Genomic DNA, 15,742 nt, shown 5'->3' on the forward strand with positions numbered 1-15,742 from the left:
GAGCTTAATTTTTGACATGGATCTCTATATGGATTCACCCATGGATTCTCACATATAATAGGCCTGAAACAGAGGTTGGAGTTCTCTACTACCTTGGAGTTGAGAGGCAGCAGTCTAGAGTGTTGACACCTCCCCGCTCCCCAAAGTAAACCCTTTGCCAGCAGTTGTGACCTCTGTAGAAGAGCTGGGCAGAGGGAATGTGGTTTGAGACTCAGCTGCTGAGATGTTAAACTGTTTACTGGAGCAGCTGAGTGGAGGCACATGTTCCCTTCTCTAGCTTCTCCACAGAGGCAGTAGTTCCCTACAGGAGGGTGGACATGGTAACTCTTCAGGCAGTAACTCGGGAGCGGGACTTCAGAACTCAGGTGTGGGGATGTGCCTTTACCTCTTGATACAGGGACTTGCACTGTAGGGTCCTTCATGACTGGGATGCTCTGGAGCTGCAGCAGGATACAACACGTACATTGTGAGAATGGAAGTGTTCCGTTTCAGAAAATGCAGTTGCAAGTACTGTGCTTTTTTAAGAGTGCTGTTGAAGGTGTTGGGATTCGAGGGTGTACAATGACCAGTTTGAATGTCTGCGTGTGCGTATATGGCTTTGTAACAGCGACAGACATACCAAGCAAAGCATTCCAGTGATTCTGCTTTCCAAGGCCGTGTTGCTTAACCACCTGTCCCAAGGGTCGTAAGGTGAGCTGGTTTACAGGGAAAACCAGGCTGGCTGCATTTTGTACTTAAGTTACACTGTAGTTACTAAAAATAAAAGTGGGATTAAAAAAACTCCCCACAAACGTATGTGCATTCAGTGTCTTTCATAATGTAGAAACACTCATTATGGAAGATAAAATGGGGAAAAAACCACAAACAGTTAAAACAGTTGCATTTGGAACTGCACTGACTGGACATTCCTAACAAGGTTGTTTGCAGACATTTAGTCTCGCTCTAGTTCACTTCTGCCATTAAATTAAGGTTTCAATACTGACTTCAGTAGGGGTAGGGTCAGGGCCACTGAAGGAAAATATTTATGTGTCTATTTTGGGGTGTAAATAATAAAGCATTTCTCTGAATATGAGGATTTTAGCATTATCTCAGTGTGTCTTTACCTGTTCCTGCATCTGCTTCTCAGTTTCTCAAAGTTAATTTCCTCTGTGGTAGCAAAACTGTACAGCTATATGCTGCAGGGAAACTTGTGAAAAGCTCCTGTTTCATTTGAAGTGTGCCATGAAGGTGTAGGGAACATACCATAATATATTTCACTTATTGCTTCTCACCCCAAAACTCCTGAAATGCCTACGCTAATTTAAGGAGGTGTTACTCCCTTCTCTCACCCCCCAAGATACCCCTCTGAGACACAGAATTAATACTTCTAAGATAATGTGGATTTAATTAAGGAAACTAAAGTTTCAGATTCCACCACTGCTTGTTCTCCTTTCTGGAAATATTTGTGGTTATGGCTGTGTGAGGTGGGAGCTGCAGTTTCACTGGGTTAGGAACATCCATCCCATCTTTTTCTGCTGCTGGCTTTTGGTTTCACAAGTTACTCAACAGGCTGCTCTCTCCATTATGCAAACACATGTTTTTGGGACCATTCTGTGGTCAAGGCCAGTGAATTGATCCAGTTTAAGGAGTGGCATCTTGAACCAGTTTTTTTAAGGCACGTGGAAGAGCTGTACTTTCTTCCTGGGGATGGAACTGGGAGGAGTAGCAGCAGCTCTGTGTAAGCAGGTTAGTGGGAAAAGGGCAAGGAATGAATGGAAGCGTGTAGGATCTCATGTAACTGCTCTTGCTGGTCAAACAAAACAGTAGAGGGGCTTCCTATCTCAAATGACTTGGCTTGAGAGCTCCACATTCGTCTGGTTCGGTCAGATCTTCCTGAGAACAGTGCGGAGCATTACAGAGACCCCGTTCTGCATGTTTCAGAAGAAGCTACTGAAACAACAGTAGTTTTCAATGTGGCTGATGTTGTCCAGCAAAGCTCAACTGGGTCCAACAATGACTTTGTGGAAAAATGGCAGAAAAAATTAAGGTTGCATATGTGGGTTGATGCTGGATGGGAACTTACTTTTGTTTAACTCTGTCTTCCAAGAAGTTTTTGTTAATGGGAATCTTCCTCCCATAAAAGTGATTTAATACTCACTTCTGTATTTTTCATAATATTGCACAGAGTTGTTTATGTTCTAGGAGCTAAGAGAAGGAAGTTAATATTGTGGTAGGTTTACTAGTTGTAAGGCTAGCATAGCAGAGGTGATGGTTAGTTTATGTTTAATGGTTTTGTTTCTACAGAGAAATGGAATGTAGAATTTTTCTAGTAGATTTTCTTTGGGTTTATTTTTCCTTTTAAGGATGTGGGGGACCTGGTGGTTCCTCCCTGTATTCCAACCATGGAATAAATAGTAAGAGGAGAGGTTTAAGGGTGAACGGAGCTCCTGAAATAAATGCTGAGACTAGAGAGAGCGTATTTCAAATTCTTGGATAAAAGGAAAACTGAAACATCAGACTTTGGTAGTTTTAGATTTCACAGTGTCCTTTGTGTCTCATGTATCTCATTAGGTTGCAGCCAGGCTTTGGGATTTTTTTGTTCATTTGTCTGCATGCCTAAGCAGTGAACAACTGTAACTGTACCTGAGAGAAGCTTGATGAGCACGCAGAGACTAAAATCTCACTTTCTCTGGGGAATCATAATCTTTTGTATCTACAAATGGGCGGGCAAGATGATCTCTCTCTTATTAAGGGGTGGTGATTCCATGGGCTCGGTGCTCCCTGTATACTGCAGTAATGTGAAAATTCATTAATTTCAGTGGTGTTCTCTGCCTCTTTGATGAGTCAAGCCCACACCTGCTTACAGTAGGAAATTGAAATGCCTGAGTTTTCCCTTTTGGCTTATCCCACACGTCTATCCTTAGCATCACAACACTTCTCTTTGGTATTCAGAAAATAAAGTGAAAACTGTTCTAAGTCAACCTGGAGAAATTCTGAGCTTTGGAGTTTCTGCCTCCGCAAGCTAAATCACTTGGCACAGCTCTGAACTTTTATTTTTAGTGAAACTTTCACAGCCAGACTATTGTAATGTTCAGAGAAAGAGATGTTCCTGAAAGTCTGAAATGAAATCGGAATGAGAGGGCTTATTTTTATACTGCAGAGAATGTATTTTTGTGTGTGTTTGTACATACGTGTATTTTCAGAAACAGGAGATGAGAAAATGATTTAATTTAAGTAACATTACTTTGGATGTGTGTAGTGTAACACTGATCAGAACCATCTGGAATGTTCAGAAGACTTTTCAATTTACAAACTTACAATTTATTAAAGGGCTGATAACAGATTTGCAGCACAATTTGTTTGTTGATGGTAGAGCCCTGAGATATAAATGGTTCCTGCGTGTGATCAGGTTTATTCTGCTGTTTGAATTGTAAACTTTTTCAAATTGTTTTAGCAAGTTTTGCATCTAAAGCTATTTGCATCCCTCTGTTTTGATGATACGATTCAGTGTTACAGAAATAAATGCCCTTTTGGCTTCCGGGCATGGCAGCGTGTGGGCCTTGCTGGCTGGTCTTGTGATGCATTTAGCAAAGACATAAACCAATGTTTATGCCAGCGTGCTATGCAGAGATGAGAGCTTTCCACATTTGAATGAGGTGCAGTTACTTGATTAAGGAGTTTAATATAGGCTGTTGAAGGTCTGTTAAATTCCAAATAGCTGTGGAGAAAGGTTTGGTAAGGAAGCTGGTATGTAAGACTAAATCTTACACTTCACACAGTACCATGTTATAATAATGCAAAACAAATTATATTGTTTTGAATGGACAAGATGACTTATTTATGGAAGAGATTATGCAGGTAACCGGGTTTCTCCATCAGTGCCTTCCTGAATCTTGTTAATCCACTGGTAAACCAGACTCTAATTCTTTAAATTGGTACGGTGGCGAGAAACTCATTCATGGCGCCGCTGTCTCATGGTGGCATAAATTCTGTAGAGCAACTGCTCTGGTTCTGCATCAGGTCATGCTGATGTTCTCCCAAGTACATCGTTTACTCCCAGTCACCTTGCTGATGTCTGTTAGTGTTTTGTTCTTCTTAAACCTTCCTTCTAATGGTAGCAATAGTGACCAGAATGATTCTCCTGGTGTTCATATACATTAAATTAGGAGGAATGTTTTACCATTTGAACTTAATCCAACAGATGCTTTATGTTACTGGCCTCAATTACATTGGTTATCAGCTCGTTTGTAAAACCAGCAATATGTTTTGGGAGACCAGTGTTGCCCAGCTGGGCTCTCTTGGTGATCTCTGCCATTTTAAGTCTCTGATGAATCCTAGATACGGTTTTTCACAAGCTTAAGAGAGCAGTTCCTTATAGATCATTTTTTATGATGCTCTAATGAGAGAACAGTTATAAATACTCTTTTCCTGGGTTGTAAAAGATTTCAACTCAAATGCCAGATGCTGTGAAAGTAAAGAGTGACTCCGTAAATTGTAGATTTTATTTATAAACTATGTGTTGATGCTGCTTACTATTGTAAAACACTCACTGCTTTCACAGTATCTGGTTGTGAATTGCTGACAGACTTTTTTTTAAGAGTAACTAATGATATTAAGAGTTGCCTTTAATGAAAAGAGAATGGTTATTTCTGTGCTGGTACCTTTGAAAGCAATATGGTTTCATCACTTCCCCTAAATGCCACTTGGCTTGTACATTATCGTGCCTTAGTTGTTTTCTGTTGAGTTGGTATTTTTGCTCAGCTGCAAAAGGAATTTTTTACTGTCTAGTTGCTTTTTCCTTTTTTTTTTTTGCTACTAGATCTTAGAAATACAGTCATATCTCAGTATTCTGAGAAGTGGTCTTTATATCATATGAGAGTTATGGGATTCTAGAAAGCTCATGGAAGAGGTGGTTTGACTTCACGGGTGAAATATTTCCCTCTTGGTGTTCTCACTTCTTGCTCATTTGGGTAAAGACAGTGAGCAAGTGAAAACCTCTCCTAAAGCAGCACCTGAGTACCCTGTTCCTAACTGAGATTGTAACCTTCCTGCAGCATCAGAATGGCAGTACTTAAAACATTCCCAAAAAAGTTCAACATGCATAATGCCTTAGTTCACATGTGCATTGAAACCTATATAGCTGTGATTATGACTTCAGAAGCGCTTTGCGTAGTTTATATCCTGTTATTTATCACAGGTGGACCCTACCTGGTTTGCAAATAGGAGGGGAAAAGAAGTCCTGTTTTCCTCCCCAAGACAGGAGGCAGCAAGCTGGGAGGATGGGAGTAGATGCCAGCTAATGCTGGTGCTTGGGTGAAGTTAAGCACAGAGTTTCGTGGCTGAAATTTCAGCGAGTCTGTTATTGGAAAGTCTGTCCTTGCCTTCTAGCAATGGCAGGCAAGTTAGTATTTAATGAAGTGTATTGAAACTTTGTTAGTTCTGCTGGTTATGGCATTAATTCACTTCTGCAGGGTGATTGTGTCCTAGCAAGAAGAGTGTCGGACACCCCCCCACCTCCCCCCATGCTTTTTAATAAGCTTATTGTACTTTCTGGTTCTTCATTCTCTTCTTCACCCAAAAGGAACAGACTATGGTATGTTCACAAGATTTTAAAAAATTGTATTTCCCACATTAACATATATAAATGTGAGTACATGTATGCTAGATGAGGAACGTTTCGCATTTGTCCTTAGCAATTTCATCTCATCTGGGTCGTTCGTTCTTTTTCTGCCATGACACAGTGTTTTATTACCTGAGGTTAGAATTCATCTTGGTCACGGCGACACATTTATCTTGTATTTTATGATGCGATCTTATCACATCCCATTTCTTTTCTCTTTCCTATTCAGCTTTTCATCTGTCAGTGACAGTCACGACACCAGCTAGTGGCACAGTAATACCAGGGCTATGTATTAGTGCATAGCATCGGCAATTTTTAAGGTTAATACTTTGCTTCTAAGTTAAAATATTCTTTTTAGCAGGTTATTTCTGGAAGGAAGAGCCATTTGTAATTACATCAAAAACAGCAGCCATCAATCATTTTAGATGTAGGAGATAGCAAGAAAGGCTTCCTTTGATAGCATTCAGCAAATATGAAGCAAACAGAAGGTGACACTACACCCTTCTGTCTTGGCTGCAACACTACAAGGAGGTACAAAGAAGTGCTAATTCATTATTTGTGTGATAGTGACAGAGCATCTTTTGTATTTGCAGTTACAGCTTCTCTATTTTAACATACAAAGCCAAGTATTTTCCATCAACTCTATGAGAATGTGAAGTGAGAGGGAGAATTGTTCAGTTCTATTGTGGAAAATGTTAAGGGCCCTTTTTAGTATGTTGGAGTTAAAAATGTATTTTTCCCTACCATTTCTTCAAGGGCCAAATCTTTAAAGAGAAAACGGCTGCTATATGGGCAACCAGAAATGAGGGGCAGACTTTGAAACTTCTCAAGCTGGCGTACACCAAGTCCAGGTATGATTAGAGATCAATTAGAGAGTGCTGAGTCAATCCACTGAACAACTCTGAAAATCTGGCAGCTGGTTTTGGTGTGTAAATAGGAACGGAAACATCTGCCTGCAAGTTGCTGTACATCGAGTGTGACACACTCTTAATCCAGTAAGTTTTTCTACTGCTTGGATTTTGAGATTCCAATCAAAACCATCTTTGTGTTTCATTTACATGGGATCAGTTTATTTTTCTTTCTTTCACAAAGCTGACACTAAAATTTCAGCTTAACAGTGCCAACACAAACTTTTCAATACTCAAGTAAAATGCAGTTTTCTTCCTTTGCTGCCTCTACCAAGAGGGATAGCAAATTCTGTGTAACATCCCGAGCTTGGCTGGATTCCAGAGACTTCCAGAAAAAGCGACACTGGTAACATCAACATCTGCCCTGTGCATCAAGACAGTGAAGGAGGAATCATGTCCACAGCAGCTGAAGTGCTGTGTATGCTTGTATAAATATACCGCAAATGTGCGGGTGTGCTTCATGAATTGTTGCTCTTTGAATTCGCTTGTTCAAAGAAACTTGGCCAAGGTACATTATGTGGATACCGTTTTGGCAACGGGAGTCACAAAAATATTTACAAAGTCTGTTGGGTTCGTCCCCCATGCTCTTATCCCTCCTTCCTGTATTTAAAATTCCCTTAAGTTTATTGTTCTATTCTTCTAAAAAATCCACAGTTTTCTTTTAAAGGGACAGGGAGAATTAGCTTTCTCCTGGTGGTAAATTCTAGATAAATGCATTTAAAATTTAAGGTTTAATGATGGAAACACACCACTTAATCTGTGTTGCTTCTTAATGTTTCTTGTGGACTACAAGGAGCGTATTTTTGGGTGGCTGCAAGTACGGAAAAGGTACTTTTAAGGTACTCTTAAAGTTCAGTTCCATGATTTCCTGAGGAAGAATGTCAAGATGACTTTGCTGGGCACTTCACATAGTATACCTCAAGTAGCAATACCGTTTTGTGGTTCTGCTGTGTTGTGTTTTCCATAAGGCGGTGGGGATGCATTATGGAATGTGTGGTCTCCTGGTTTCATCCAGAATGGGCATACGCTGTGAACTTTGCTGTGTTCATTTGCATGTCTCATTAATTCTGGTAGTACTGTCACAGTCTGGACTTTGGGCTTTAGGCAGGTACAGGTCTCTCTAAAATGTCATTGGGTTTACTTGGGAAGTGAAGGAAAGGGAAGACTGTCATAAGCTGATCAGTTGCATTGGAAATGAAAGAGTTAAGAATGGGAATCTGATTGTGCAGCTGAAATCTCAATTTGAACTTCGGTCTCTTGAGAGAAAATGCCATTCAGCACTGTTGCGCAGAGTTATTTCATTCTTAATTTTAATTGACGTGTCCCAGAATGCAACCTTCCCCTTAAGGATCTGTGTGGTACGGAGACGTTTGTGACTCACTGTGTCTCTGTGTAGGCGATTTCTGTGGTTTAAATTGAGGTCATCATTAATTTCCCTTTTGATACCAGCATCCTTTCTGCCTTATTCACTCACTGGGTTTATGAAATTTGAATGAATCTTTCCCTAAATGAGATGCGGTCACCTCCTGGGACTTCAGCTCAATGACCTGACCTTGCACCATTTTTCTTCTCTCTTTCTTCCTTTCTCTCTTTCCCTCACCCTGCCAGATGCCTGTTGAACAGGTAGAAATGGTGCTTCCGTGGAAATGTTAACCCCTTGCCTGGGTGATAGGGGGGTTTCAACTTCATTGGGAGGGGGAAGGACCTCAAGCAAAAAGGTTTTTTTTTTTTGGTGTAACATCAACTGTTCATTATTCCTCTACTGGCTTTATTTCCAATCAGTTGTTTATAAGCCCAGTAACAGCATCAGAATTGCGCATCTCCAGCCCGTGGTACTTGAGAGATGTCTGCCTAATATGTTTTTTGATATTTTATATCTCAGTATTGATTGCATTTTCCAAATAAACTGATAATCCCAACTGATATTGGGATTATCCCAGAACTTCATTAACTTTCTTATAGCTTTTGTCTCTGTTTTGTATCATGGGCATCAGTTCAAAGAAACACTTTGCAGATGGCACAGAGCTGAGCCTAACTCCATACAATAGTCACAAATGTGGTGAAAAACTTGTGTTTTAGCGTATCAGCTCATGTTTAATTTGTTTTTAATCTGTACATGAGCAGACGAGAACAACTGCAGACATATCTGAAACATTGAAAGTTTCATTGCAGCGTAGGCTTTGACCACCACTTAACCTTAAAATGGGTAGGGTTTGTGTTACAGGTCTAAATGCCTTGCAAATATCAATTTCCAAAGTAGAATTTGTTTCTAGTTAATATTTTAATGTTTTCTGTTATTTATCTTTGTCTCATAGCTGGTTTTGGTGGTACAGTGTTTTGTTAGGTGATTCTGGAGAAGAGTCTTCATTACCTCTTGGATTTTTGCATAACATCAACTCTGTCACAGAAGCCATGTAGTGTTTGGATTGTTTTGATGATGATGATGATGATATTTCATCTGTGCAAGAATGTTTCAGTTTATGAAGGGTCACTCTCAATATTAAGACAGTAACTGAAGGTCCTCTCAAGGCTTTGGCGTTTTTAGGAAATAGCCCCTGTTCACCTTTTCCAGAAAAATTGATCAGTGGTAATGTACGTAGGCAATGTAAGAGAAAGGGCATGATATGGTGCATCCTTCATTAGTGTTTCTTTTTTCCCTGAGCGTAAATAGGATGTGGTGTGTTTTAACATAGGAAGTCAGTGGTTTTGTATTGTTACTGCTTTATCAAGGTTGAAGTAAGCTGTTGGGAGTTACCCTTCCTGAGTGTTGCTCCTTGTGTAGAGTTCCTCGCCACAAAAAATCAGTAGCTTGTTCTATGGCTGTTGTCTGGCAAGATTTGAGTGCCCTTAGACAAAATGAGACAAAGCTCTCTGTTTTTATCTTTGCAGCTGATGGCTCAGCTGTAATGTAGAAACAGTGCAGTTCGATACAGTGTCCCAAGTGATGGCATGGGTCACTGCCACCTTTCCTGCTTCCTGCTTAGGAAATGCCTGTCCCTAAGCTGACATGAATGTCATAAACTCATAGCTACAGCCTATAGCCTCCGTCACATCTTGCCACAAATCTTGATCTGTCACATATCTATACCTGGAGTATTTCTTGGATGGAAGCTTTCCACTGCTGGATGGTAAGCAAGTGCTTACTTTTTTACTTTTTTATTTTTACTTTTAATTTGCTTTTTAATTTTACTGCTCATGTGCTGTATGAGGTCCTGGAGGACTTGCTTTTGCCTGATTTCAGTCTGTTTAGTGTAACAGCGAGGCGTGCAAATAATGATCATCTCTGACTGGGTGTTTCTTAGTAGGAATTATCACTCCTGGCTTAGTTCTTCTGGGGGTTTTCTGGGCTGGGGTTTGGAGGAGGAAGGGAGCTTACCTAGTCTTTGTCTGGGGATCATTTCATGAATAGCTACTGTGATCTGAAGAAGTGTGTGATTCAGAAGAAAAGAAACCAAATTTGGTTCTGTTACCTGCTCCTCTTTTGGTAGTCTACTTTGTTGTGAAAAAACAACAAAAAAACCACAAAAAAAGTGTCCTTGTTTGAAGTTTAAGCAGATGAATTAATAATACTGTAATTCGGTGTGTTTATAGTCTTGTACAGCTGACTGACTGCCTTAGCTGGGGTGGGGGCTCAATCAATTATTAAAGCATGGACTTGCTTGGTTTTGTCCAGCTTCAGTGCAGAACATAGCCTGCTGAAGTTGCTGACTGGAGGTAAGCATTAGTACTTTGTTCTCAGCACCATCGTGCCTTTTGTGTATGTTTCCTCAAAAACCTAAGGGTTTCAGGTTCTGTTAGTCTGTATGCATGTCTGTGTCTAAAATAGAATGCGTGTAATATTACAAATATACTTCACAGGGGCTGTACCATAAGAATTTGTAATGTGTCCTTGTGTATATGGTTTGTTTTTTCTTAATCTATCTTTCTTTCCTCCCTCTCTCACAGATACCCATAGACTAAAGGTCTGGGGAAAAAAAAGTTGTTTATGTGCAGCCTATTGTTCAGTCAAAGTGCGTGTTATCGATGGTCACATGCTTTGCTTAAATATTTTATAAGATCAGTGTATAGTATGCTAACCCTGCCTTCTTTCTGTGTTTGATTGTGTTTCCACTTCCACCTGGTTAGTAATACAGACAGGCATTAAATGTGTAAGCTTTTAGCAGATACTTGATTTCAGACATGCTTTGTTCTGGAAGTTCCCCTTTGTTGTGCTAGAATGACAGAGTTTTGAGTAGTAAGAAACTTTTTTCCCTCCATATTCTGACTGTACAATGCTGAAGTAATCTTGTATCTGTAAAGAACAGTGTCTCCTGTCCCGTTATGCCTCCAGTGTGAGGCAAAAGCCATGCAGGTTCATGCCAGTAGGATAAAATACAAAGGCAGGTTTTAGACAGTGATTCAACTTGAGTCTTGTTGCAGCTGGGTGAGGAGTACATTCTGTGAAAGGACTGCACAGCAGTCAGTGCACTGTGCTAATGTTTTGGGCATATGACCATAGAACTGGACTCCAACGTTCAACAATAACAAAAGAGTCCAAAAGAAATGTAAGAAACCAGATAGGGGAACTGAGCTTTAATTGCAGTTGCAGTTTGAATAGGGCAGATCGAGCAGCGAGCTGCCAGCACCTTTGTAACACCACACAGAGGTGGGTGCTCCACCGAACAGGGGAGCTTTGTTCCCTTTGCTCTGCACAGGGAACAAAGTGCTGGTGCTGTTCACCTGCTTGTAAAGACAGTGGTTTCTATTCCACTAAATGGTTTTAATGTAACTGCTGTTCTTAGCAAAACAGTTTTGATGGTACTGAGCTTGGACAACTCCCTTGCTTTGTTCCTGGGAGTTCAGAGCACTGCCCCTTCTAGGATCAGGCCACAGAGCAGGAGAAAAAAGAAATGCCAAGGGGAAAAAGAAAAAAGAGCTGTTGGAATTGATCTTTTTCTGGCTCTGGGTGGAGAAAGGTCTGTGTGCTTGCTTCTGCCTGCTCCTGAGTGTAACAGCGTGGAGTTGTGATTGCTCTCTTGGTACTTCTGGTCTGACAGAGAGAAGGAAGTACTTGATCTCTCTGCAGAGGGTCTGCTTTCCATTTTTCTCCTAAAGCTTCCAATCAGGTATGATAGAAATTTACAGGAGCTTTGTCACTAAATAGACCATCAGCAGGCTCTGTAGATGTTAAGATTCCTCAGTACAGATCCATAGTGGCTGAAGTTGTGAGCAATAGTGATTAACCCTGATTGTTATTTTGTTGCTGCTGCTGAGTTTTGTTCTTATTTAGGCAGAACTACTTCTTGTTACTGTGTTAGGGTCATTACCCTGAGGCCAGGTGAAAGCAGCTTATTGATGGGGTTCAAGCTCCAGAGTTTCACTGGCTGGAAACATTGGTTTCTGCCTTCTACCCATCCATGCAGATACAGTGGAATGGATTTTTGATTCTTTGCTTAGTCAAAGTTCTTTTAGGAGCATCGTTACCTTTGAAAGCAATTTAATTTACAGGAAACATATTCAGCTTCTTGCAGTGCATGTATCGAGAAAATTTGAGTTGATAATTAATCTGAGGAACTGGAAATTAATTGGGAGGGAAATTGTTGCTTTAAAGATGTGCTAAATAATCACCATTTTACTATATTTAGCTGTCTATTGAAGTAATGTATGATCTAGAGAAATAAACCTCTAGCCTGGTACTCCTTGTTTTCAAGGGACAATACAATACAAACAGCCAAATATTTCTTCCTTTAACTCACTGGCCTTTTGTTAAGTGCAGAAAGCTGTCAGCTGTCAACAAAAACTGGGAGCTACTGGATGCCTGGCTTGTTGTAATAGGCTTTTGGAAATTTCAGCTTGCTTTATAGTCTTCCAGAACTGGAAGTCATCCACATGAGTTCCATAGAACGGGTGCCTGGAGGCTCTGCTGTTCCTGGGGTTCAGGAGCAACCATGGGTGTAGTGTAACCCTTTAGGAGCCTCAGCTATGCCTCCTCCTCAGTTGTCTTTGGAAAGCAAACAGATTGGTAGCATTGCAAGGTATCTGTGAGCTCTCTCTTAAGTGGTAAAATAGAATGATGAAGCATTTGAAGAAGCGTTTCCTCAGTTTTCTTCTGGACTTTGCAATAGATACTCAGTGGTAAGCACCACCACTTGGCATGCTTTGAAATCGCTACTGAGTGGAAAAGGTGATCATGGAAGCAGGCAGGGACATGGTAATGCTGTTTAGGGTGTTTTGTGGAATGATACGTATTGAGAAAATTCCTTTTTCTCAATATTGCATTATCTTTACACTCCAAAAAGTCTTGTAGGTGGCTTAAATGCTGCAAACTTTCAGACTAGATCCAGGCTCTGTGTTAACTTTGGGGTTTTTTGCTTTGGGGGCCAGTGAGTTGCTATCAAAAAGAAGAGCAGGAGGCTGTTAAAAAGAAGGTGCTGATGGCACAGCAAGTTATTTTTAATGGTGCTGAGTTGAACTTTCAGCCATCTGGTGATAATGGTGCCACTCTTGAATTCAGTCTTTACTTGCTAGAGAAGTTTAATTGAAATGTGATGAATGAAGATTGTGTGCAATTTATCAGTTGCATTTTTGTGTCTGACAATAACAAAGATCAATTCAGTGAGAAGCATATTAGAGCATACTATGGCTACTGATTTAGAATCTAATTGAGGACCTTCTTTCTCATGAAGTGGCTGTAAATGTCAACATATAATAATACGGAGCGATGTGTCAATACCATGGAGACAGCCTGTTAGAAATTATATGGAATTAATTCTAGACAACAATGATGTAAAGGTTAAACAAGCCCAGAAGTGTGACAGCAGGTATTTGTATATTATTAAGAATATATTGCAGATGTAAACAATGTACATGAGAACATGTCTCCTAACCTACAGCTGGGACTGTTTGATTAAAGGTGCCTGATTTAAGGGGGTTGATTTTCAGGATGGGAACCTCAGAAACCCGTTCTCTAAATAAGTCAGGTCACATAGGCAGAGAGGGTTTATAATGATGATTGATGAAGAGCTGGATTTTAAGGAGCTTTTTAAAAGAGAGATTGTGGAGTATATGTTTGTATGCTTTGGCTTCTTAAAGCAATCATGTTAGCAAGATCACAGTAGTCCAAAGGTGTGCGAAGACAGCTTTGCTAGGCCATCTGATACAGCTGGGGAGATGAGAAAGATTGGGCAAGCTTTAAGAACATCTCTGCTTTGACATCTCTGCTTTTCTGGTCAACTGCTAAAGATAATTTTGAAAGATCCTTTAGCTGTTTTACCCAAGGGAATGATTTCTAGAGGGATTGTCAACACTTTGTTACTGAGATAAAGGTAAGCGTGTTACAGTTCCTGGATGCTGTGCTCTGCAATGGAGAAAAAAGGGAATGTAACTTTGGGGTTATCTGAGGGAAAAACCTCAGTACTTCTGATGTTTGAGAAGTCTGACTTTCAGACCATACCTGAAAGTGTCTAGAAAGAGTAGAGGTATGCTCTGTTTGGAGCAGGTATTCAAGTGAATGTCTCGTTTTAATCTGCATCACTTCAAAGTACGGCATATTAATTTATTTGGGCGTGTTGTGAATTGAGTAGATATCTGGAAGACAAACTGTTCTAAAGTGTTCCAGTCTTATTTTTGTATCTGTATTTGCTTGTCTGATGAGCAACAGGAAACTTGTGGTCTTCTGTGTTGTGGTAAGAAAGCAGTGCTGACTGGAGGCTGTTTATTTAGCCCCAAGTAAAGATGATCTTTACTATGCATGCATTTATAGTTGCTGCAGATTTGTGTGTGGGGGAGGCAATTCAGAAAGGCTTTGATGTTGTTTTTTTATTCCTGTTGGCTTGCTTTACGTGGGGAGTGTCTAGAGAGGAACTGGAATGCACATTTATCATTTCAAGACAGTAGGATATATTTTGGTGGCTAAAATGGAACAACAGAATCACCAAGTTCAGGTTGGAAGGGACCTCTGGAGGTCACCTGGCCCAACCCACCTGCTTTAGTAGGACCACCTAGAGCTGGTTGCCCAGGAACAGGTCCAGATGGCTTTCTCCAGGGATGGAGACTCTGCAGCTTCCCTGGGTAATCTGTACCAGTGCTCAGTTGCCCTTGCAGTGGAAAAGCGTTTGCTGATGTTCAGACAGAACCTCCTGTGTTTCAGTTTGTGACCGTTGCCTCTCCTACTGTCACTGGGCACCATTAGAAAGAGCCTGGCTTCATTGTCCCTCCACCCTCCCTTCAGGTATTTATTCATATTGATAAGATCCCCCCAATCCTTTCCTTTTCCAGGCTGGCTCACATTCTGCTTGGTGTCCACCAGGACCCCCCATCCTTTTCTGCCAATCCACTTTCCAGCTGGATGGCCCCACTGTGTCCTGGTGGGGCTGTTCCTTCCCAGATGCAGGACTTTGCACTTCCTCTTGGTGAATTGAAAGGGAAACCTGAAGTGAAACTTGAAGTGAAAACACTTTGGCATATCAATAGATGCTGATTTTAAACAGTAACCTTTAGTCTGAAATATTGGGAGATGACGCTGTGAGCATGCCAAAATGCAGAACAATTCCAGGCATAGCGTATTTAAAAATAAATAAAAAATCTGGTGCATACCTTAAGCTCAGTTGTTGCTCTTATTCAGCTGAATTAGATGGGCTTGTGTTTATTTGAAGCAGCTTGGAGCAAAGAGAATACTGATTTTGATGGTATTTTGTTTGTTTCCAGAACCCCTCTCTGTTCAGGTGATCAGCTCAAAGGAGAAAAGCTGTGAGGTATATCCCATCAGCTTTTAGGAGATGTTATAGTTCACTGCTCCCTGTTGTCTTTTCAAGAAAGCTGCTTGTGGTTTCCGTTTGAATGTTGTTTGTTCAGGGAAATCTAACGTAAATAATTTAACGGTGAAATATGCTTAGGTTTTTGTTCTGCAGTTCCTGATGCAGTTACAAGGATCTTCTAGAGAAACTGCAAATAACCTCACTTTGAGGATCATGAGAAGGCCTTCATTTCTGCATTTTGGAACCTCTTCAGTTATAGAAAAGGATCAAAATTTTGAACACTGTATAAAAAGAAGTATGGATGAGTGGGGCTTGAACCACTGAACTCAGAACCTCTGAATGATAAGTAGATGTTGTGTGTCTGTTGGGAAGCCTTGAGGGGCTTCTTAGTTAGCAGAAAGGAATAAGCACCTCCAGGATCTAATTAATCTCTCTCTTCTGAGGCTCTGTGCACCCTGAAGGCTTGCCCTTGCTGGAAGGGGCTGCCCGTGCTGCTCATC

The 15,742-nt window shown here is 40.7% G+C and overlaps 1 protein-coding gene across 23 annotated transcripts in view; it reads left to right on the forward strand.

The window, feature by feature from the left end:
• Positions 1 to 15,742, forward strand: part of ARVCF (ARVCF delta catenin family member) — a 279,202-nt gene that overhangs the window by 130,602 nt on the left and 132,858 nt on the right. Inside the window, exon 2 of one of the 23 annotated variants that reach the window (XM_030500625.1) lies at positions 6,356 to 6,450. The exons of the other annotated variants lie outside the window; for them this stretch is intronic. The gene's annotated coding sequence lies outside the window, so the exon portion shown is untranslated. The remainder of the gene's footprint in view (positions 1 to 6,355; positions 6,451 to 15,742) is intronic. 23 annotated transcript variants of the gene reach the window in all.

This window comes from Strigops habroptila, chromosome 11 (genome assembly GCF_004027225.2).
Source record: "Strigops habroptila isolate Jane chromosome 11, bStrHab1.2.pri, whole genome shotgun sequence".
Classification (NCBI taxonomy): domain Eukaryota; kingdom Metazoa; phylum Chordata; class Aves; order Psittaciformes; family Psittacidae; genus Strigops; species Strigops habroptila.